Source organism: Peromyscus maniculatus, chromosome 23 (assembly GCF_049852395.1).
Source record: "Peromyscus maniculatus bairdii isolate BWxNUB_F1_BW_parent chromosome 23, HU_Pman_BW_mat_3.1, whole genome shotgun sequence".
Lineage (NCBI taxonomy): Eukaryota > Metazoa > Chordata > Mammalia > Rodentia > Cricetidae > Peromyscus > Peromyscus maniculatus.
In genome coordinates this window covers 16,618,260-16,625,431 of record NC_134874.1, presented here as the reverse complement: position 1 = coordinate 16,625,431, position 7,172 = coordinate 16,618,260, and the positions used below count along the sequence as shown (strand labels likewise).

The 7,172-nt window shown below is 54.4% G+C and overlaps 1 long non-coding RNA gene across 2 annotated transcripts; it reads left to right on the top strand.

Moving 5' to 3' along the window:
- The first annotated feature begins 3,684 nt into the window (after positions 1 to 3,684).
- On the top strand, positions 3,685 to 6,617 carry LOC143270390 (uncharacterized). Of its 2 annotated transcripts, none has more exons than XR_013047565.1 (3): positions 3,685 to 4,454; positions 4,648 to 4,873; positions 5,237 to 6,617. It is a non-coding gene; the product is annotated as an uncharacterized LOC143270390 (long non-coding RNA). The 2 variants fall into 2 exon arrangements; XR_013047566.1 differs by having other exon boundaries at positions 4,648 to 5,072.
- Positions 6,618 to 7,172: the final 555 nt, after the last annotated feature.

Here is a 7,172-nt window from a genome sequence, read left to right as displayed (position 1 = left end):
TGCCTGGGAGGCTTTCCCACAGTGCCTGGCTTAGGGTCCAGCTTGAGCCACCCATGTCCCTGCTTGGCCCGTGATGATATGTCTGTGTTTAGCTCCGTCCTGTCCTGTGGGCCTCTGTCAGAGAGGCTCTCTCACTCCCAGCCCAATGGGGAGAGGCAAGGAGAGTGTGGTGACCAGAGAGCCCGGGTCCCAGAGCTTCACACAAAATAACAAGACAGCCACACAGAGCTTCATGCATGATAACAAGACAGCCGCCCGGGCCCTGGCAGCCCCTGGAGCTGTCCTGGGCCTCACTTCTCACTCGGGAGGCTCTTCCTGGCTGTGGACCAGCTGCTTCACACCTCAGCCTTCAAGGAGCTGTTGGTGAAAAGGTTCTTTCTCCAGTGTCTCCCAAGCTCTCATAAACAGAAACCTATTTATGTTCTGAGCGCCATGAAATAAGCCGGTGGGATGCCCGTCCCTGACTAGGGTCGTTAAGACACAGAACGCCCTGCAGGCCAGGTGTGGCCACCAGCCAGCCCAGGGTTCCTGAAGTAGCCAGAGGCCCTCCTTTTTGTTTTGGAAAGTTGAAAAGAGTCGTGTAATGAGAGCCCAGACCTGAAGCCCTCCCCAACCCCAGCCCTGAGATGTGAGGGTGTGTACCCACGTGGACACATCTCACCCCCAATATACACAAGAGGCATCTCACTGTCCAGTCTGCAGACTCGTTTAAAAGTCAGCACATGCTTCCTGGACCCTCAGCTCTGTTTGGGCTGGATGTTCCAGGGACAAACATGGTCTATCCAGCCCCAGAACCCTCAAAAGGGGAAGTGTTATCCACGTAGGGGGCAAGGTTGCATATTGCATTTTGCATATTGCATATTGCATTTCCCAATAATGTCCTTCAAAGCAGTTTTTCTTTGTTAACCAAAGCTCAAAGGGCATAGAATTGTCCCCATTGGTGACAGCTCACCGTGGGTCTTGTGCATCTCTGTGATTCCCTCCTAGGTCCAGCAGCCCTTTGCTCCATCTGACATGGCACTGCCCTTACCTCAAGAGCAGCTTTGAAAGGCAGCAACTATATCGTGGCATCCGAGGGCGCTACAGCAAAATCGTGTGTGAAAAGACAGCAGACTATAAAGGCCCAGGAGCCAGACACTGCATCATCCTAGCACAAGGAAGTGGAGGCAGGAGGATTAGAAATTCAAGGTCGTCCTTGGCTACACATGGAGGTTGAGGCCCAGCCTGGGCCACGTGGCCTCGGGGGAGACCAGGGGCCCAGTCCTTCCACTGAAAGCAGCACTCTTTGCCACCCCCAAAGACACCAAGAAGAGGTCTCCGGGCCTGCATCCCCTCAAGTGGCTGTGTGAGCCCGACAGTGCAGCAGACAGACAGTGGCAGTCGCCCTTCAAGGCAGACGCGAATCCAGGCCGTGCGGTTTGCTAGTGGAAAGGGCAGACAGAGGGCTGTGTGGAGGAAGCTGCCTGGCGCCGTGCCTAGGCAACAGGAAAGGCAGAGCTTGGATGCCAGGCGTGGCTGTGGGGCTGGGCAGGGCAGCTAGGGCTCTGAGGAGCCAAGGGAGGGCAGAGGGCTTCCCTCCTGGGGCGGGGTTGTCTGATATCACTTGCATCAGGAGGTTCCAGTTAGGTACCCGCCGTATGCCAGGCTGGTCTCTGGTCCGGGGCCGGTGTGGGAGAGAAGAGGATTAAACATGATAATTTCCCAGTTACAAACACTACGAATAACATAGAGTGTGTGTGCGGGAGGGGGGGGGGAGTGGAGGGGGAGGAGTGGGGGGTGGGGGAGGGGTGGAGTGTGGGGTGTAAATGACCAGGATGGAGTGGCCACCTGGGGTGGGACACCCAAGGGAGTTCCTTCAGAGGCAGTCGAGTCAGAAGCCAAATGGGGGAGAAGGGATTGACTCAGTGAGGAGCATTCAGTTCTAAGGGCGAGAGCAGCAGGTGCAAAGGCCCTGAGGCACGCACTGCTGATAATTTTTGTTGTTCGTTTTTTGTTTTTTTGAGGCAGAGTCTCTCTACATAGCCCTGATTGTCCTAGAACTCACTATACAAAGTAGGCTGGCCTTGAATTCACAGAGATCCACCTGCCTCCGCTTCCCGAGTACTGGGATTAAAGATATGTGTCCCTATGCCAAGGTTTTTTTTTTAAGAGTCCATTTATTTATTTGGTGTTTTGTTTATTGCTGGGTCTCACTAGGTAGCCCAGGCTGGCCTCACCCTTGCCATCTTCCTGGGTCAGTCTGGAGGGCACTGGGGTTACAGGTGCGCACACCAGATCTGGCTGTGACAGGACCTTTACCTCAGGAAGAGCGTGAATTGAGACAGGGAGTGGAGGGAGGAGGCTGAACAGAGACAAGATAAAAAGGGTGGCAGTGAGCGATCTGGTGGGGGGCACAGGGGTGGAGGAAGAGGAGAGTCATGGGAAGCAGGGGAGACAGCTGGGGTGAACAGCAGTGGGAAGAAGGGAGGTGAGGGCAGCTGGGCAGGCCCGGGGGCATCTGAGGTCCAGCGGCTCTGCTGTCCTCACAGGCATGTCCTCTTGCTCACTCTGTGTGTCTTTGGTTCTTGTTTCCCCAAGTGGGTCCGAACATTGTAAAGACGCAGAGTGGCTTCTGTACAGCGCTTCCTGAGTGGACAGGGTGGACTCGCTCAGATTGTTCACAAGGAGGGAGGGGTGGGTAGGTCAGTGAAGTGAGTGGACAGGTAGATGGGCGGATGAGTGGGAGGGTGATGGATGGGTGGGTGGGTGGGTGGGTGGGTGAGTAGATGGATGGATGGGCGGGAGGGTGGATGGATGGATGGATGGATGGATGGATGGATGGATGGATGGATGGGTGGGTGGATGGATGGGTGGGTGGGTGAGTGGGTGGATGGATAGATGGATGGATGGATGGATGGATGGATGGATGGATGGGTGGGTGGATGGATGGGTGGGTGGGTGGGTGGATGGATGGATTGATGGGTGGGTGGATGGATGGGTGGGTGGGTGAGTGGATGGATGGGTGGGTAGGTGGATGGATGGATGGGTAGATGGATGGATGGATAGATGAGAGGATGAGTAGATGGATAGATGAGTAGATGGGTAGATAGATGGACAGATGGATGGATTGATGGATGGATGGAGAGGTGGATGGATGAGATAATAGGTAGATGGAAAAATGGATAGATGAATAGATGGGTAGATAAAAGAGTGGATGGATAGATGGGTAGGTAAGTGGCTGGCTGGCTGGCTGGGTTGATAAATGGGTGAATGGACAGATAGACAGAGGACACGTGAATGGATAGAGTCTCCAATTTGCCAAGCTGCTGATATTTTGCTCCAGTTGGGTAACTGTCTTTAGTGCACACACAGCCCTGGGGTGCACTAGGGGAGGGCGCCCACTTGATGAACTGAAGGGACACTCTGACTCCAGCTGCTCCACAGCACCGAAGAAGAGGTTGGTGGACTGACTTCAGGGGCCTGGGAGAGGCATGGATGATGGAGGGGAGAGCAGGAACCTGGGGGAGAATGTCTGGGTCCCCCTGCAGCTCAGGCGGACAGCCTGTCCCCGACAGTGATGGCTTACCTGGGGCTTTGGGGAGGCAAGCAGGCCATGAGGGTAGGACAACAAGTTCTCTGCTCCACGGGGACAGATGTGGCCACGTAACAGGCCACATGGAAGCCTCCTGTGGGTCCTTCTCCACCAACACAGACTCCAGGAGCACAGCAGCCGGGCCTGGTCCCCAGAGGACCAAGTGGATCAGAACCCTGGCTGTGGGATGTGCCCTGAGCCACAGTGGGCAGCTCTGAGGGGACAGGAAGGGCCTGGCAGGGAGTCATGGCTCAAACCTGTCACCACAGCAAGTGGCTGAGTGCCCTGTGTAGATGAAGTTTTCGTCGGTCCGTGGTTCAAAAACAGATTTCTTCCCCCGAAAGCTTCCTCTCTGGCTCCGAGTGTTTGCCTCAGCAGTTGGAGGTTCTGAGCTTCTGGGCGATTTCCTAGGGGCCAGAAGTCCTGTTCCGCTCCTGTCCCTCATGCCAAAGCGTCCTCGATGCTGCCCCTTCCCACCCCAAGGACTTAAAAAGGCGGAGCCTTGCCAGGGGTCACCCTCCTTGCGAGGTAAACCAGCAGCTTGACCTTGGAAGGAATTAGGCCAGAGCGGCAGGCGCTGCTTTCTTCTGGAAGGTTCTCAGGCTGCTGTTTATCCTGACTCCTGGCCTTCCTCCTTACCTCGCACTGATGTTTTTCTGGCCTACTTCGTTTGGTGACCTTCGTAGGGAAAAATATCACAGTGGGTAGGAAGGTTTTCTTTTTTTCCCCTCAAGATCCAAATGGAGAAGAAAAACAAAAGCAAAGGAAAGAAGGTTTAAAAATAAGGAAAAGCCAGGCTCGGGGCTGTGCGTGTCTGTCCCAGCACTTGAGACTCGGAAGAGGCAGGAGGATTCGAGCATTCAAGGTCATCCTCGGCTACATAGTAAGTCTGCAGCCAGCCTGGGCTACATGATCCTGTCTCAAAAAAAGGGGTGGGGGAGTGATGGGGAGAAGGAGGAAGGATGGGAAGAGGAGGGGAAAGAAGAGAAATGGGAGGAGGGGGAGGAGAGAGAGAGGCTGAATTCTTTCGTTCAGCAATTTCCTGAATTCTCTCGTTAACCCATGTCTCCACACAGAAGCAAACTGGAGCTCTGCAGAGATGAGTCTGGCTGGGGAACCCGTCCCCGTGGGAAGCGCCAGGCTCCTGGCACACGATGAAGCGACCAGAGCAAAGGCGCCTTTGCTTGGAAGCCAGCAGGACAGCAAGCCGGTCATCTGGAAGTTTCCAGTGATCTCCGCGATCTTGGCTGGGCTCGGGACGCAAAGCCCTTTTCCAGCTAGGCTTTCAGAGGGAAAGTCAGAGTGTGTGTGGAGTGAGGATGAGATCTGCCTCTCTTGCAAACCCCGCCGCCTCCAGGAAGCCCTCCCTGAGCTCCTGTCTCATTACCTTTCCCCCAGCCCCTCTGCACCCCAGTTCCCCAGTTCAACCCTCTTCAAAGAGCCCACGGAAATGGTGGGGTTCCCTTTCTGATCCTCCGCAGCTGGAGGGGGCGGGCACACGGTAGGTGTGTCAAACACCATCAAATCTTTTAAGTTCAAAGCATCTCAGAAGAAACGACGGAGGCCCCGCTGCGTTCTAGAAGGCTCTGTCTCCTGGGAGTTTCTTTACGGGAGAAGGGTGTATGTTTGCTTTTTCTTATTTTTTTCCCCTTCTTCTTCCTATAGGCAATTCGATGAATGCGACTCTTGTATGGAGCCCAGCGTGGAATAACCAGGGCAGTGTGGAGTACAATGGGGTGATTGTGAGGAAGCGATGGGGTGCATTTGAGCTCCAGGCGAATGCTGGCACCTGAGAGTGAGTACTGAGCAGACCAGGGCCCGCCTTCCCATGCTAGCTGTGAATCCTCACTGTTCTCCCCTCCACTTTGTTAGGACCTTGGTTCCCGTCACAACTCACCTTGTGTTCCGCCCCAGACATTTCAGCTCTCTGCAGGTCTCCACTCTGTGCCTCTGACTGTGAGCAGAGCGTCACCGAGGCCTTGTGGAAACCATTCAGCTTTAGCTGAAAGGAACAGGGATGGAGCCCCGTGGCCACTCATGGGGACCTTTCTACACTTTCTACAGGTTGACATTGGCCATGTTAATCCAGCCCCTCTGGGCACTTTAGGAGAATCGTTATAAAGCCTTTTCATCCTGTGGTTGCTGGATTCAGATTCCTCTACCTTGTTCCTCCCAGCCTCTGTGTGTGTGTGTGTGTGTGTGTGTGTGTGTGTGTGTGTGTGTGTGTGTGAATGCATGCTTGTGTTTGTGAGAGAGAGCACATGAGAGTGTGTGTGTATAAGTGTGTGTGCATGAGTGAGAGAGAGCATGAGAGTGTGTGTATATGCATGTGTGTGTATGTGCATGCTTGTGTGTGCAAGAGTGTGCATGTGTGTATATGCATGTTTATGCTTATCTATTCGAGAGAGAGCACATGAGAGTGTGTGTGTGTGAGAGTGTATGTATGCATATGTGTGTATATGCACGTTTGTGTGTATGAGAGAGAGCACATGAGTGTGTGTGTATAAGTGAGTGTGTGTGAGAGAGAGAATGTGTGTGTGTATATGCATGCTTGTGTTTGTTCAAGAGAGAACACATTGTGTGTGTGTGTGTGTGTGTGTGTGTGTGTGTGTGTGTGTGTGTGTGTGCTGGGAAGCAGCATGTGTGTGCAGGTTCCTTGGGAGCCATATATATGACTTTCTGAGACAGCGTCTCTTGCTGGCCTGGAACTCACTGGTTAGGAAATAAGCGATCAGCCTTTGCCTCCCCGGCACGGGGATTACAAGTGTTCACGACACACCTGGCTGTGTACACTGGTTTGGGGAACCAAGCCCATGTCCTCACGCTTCAGAGACCACACTTTACTGACTGGACTGTCTACCCTCCCCATTTGGAAGTTTCTATCCACGAAATTCAAATTCAGATGTCCTTGTATGTCCCTCTTTGGGGCCTGCTGTCCTGTGTTGGCCGACAGCCAGCATCTCCGGAGGCCCTGGTCCTCCTCTGCCAACGGTGACTCTCCTGGTATCACAAGAGACACTGTAGGGGAAGCCCCTGTGTGGGGCTGGCGTGTTGGCCACTTTGCAGCATGTTCTGAAATGAAGCAACTAGTCAGGCCCAGATCCTGCTCCCAGCCTGGCCAACTGGACCTCTCACGGGGCTGCTGGGACTTCTGCCCTCCATGCTTTCCTCTAGCTGCTCAAGGCAGCCTTGCTTGTATGACCTCAGACCTCAGGGATCCTCAGGCCTGTGACTTCCTGCCCTGGGGCATGGCTTACATTTGCTGAGGGTGTGTCCCACCTTCGGGGAGCTGCTGGCACAGGCATTGAAAACCAGGAGCAGGGGTCGACAGGGCTACCCTCGGCCAACTGGCAGAACAGCGGGCCAGTGGGCATCTGAGGTCCAGCGGCTCTGCTGTCCTCACACATAAGCCCGGGCCTGGCACTCTTGCTCACTGTGTGTCTTTGGTTCTTGTTTCCCCAAGTGGGTCAGAATATTGCAAAGGCACAGAGTAGCTTCTGTACAGCTCTTCCTGAGTGGACAGGGTGGACTCACTCAGATTGTTCACAAGGAGGGAGGGATGGGTGGGTCAGTGGAGTGAGTGGACAGGTAGATGGGCAGA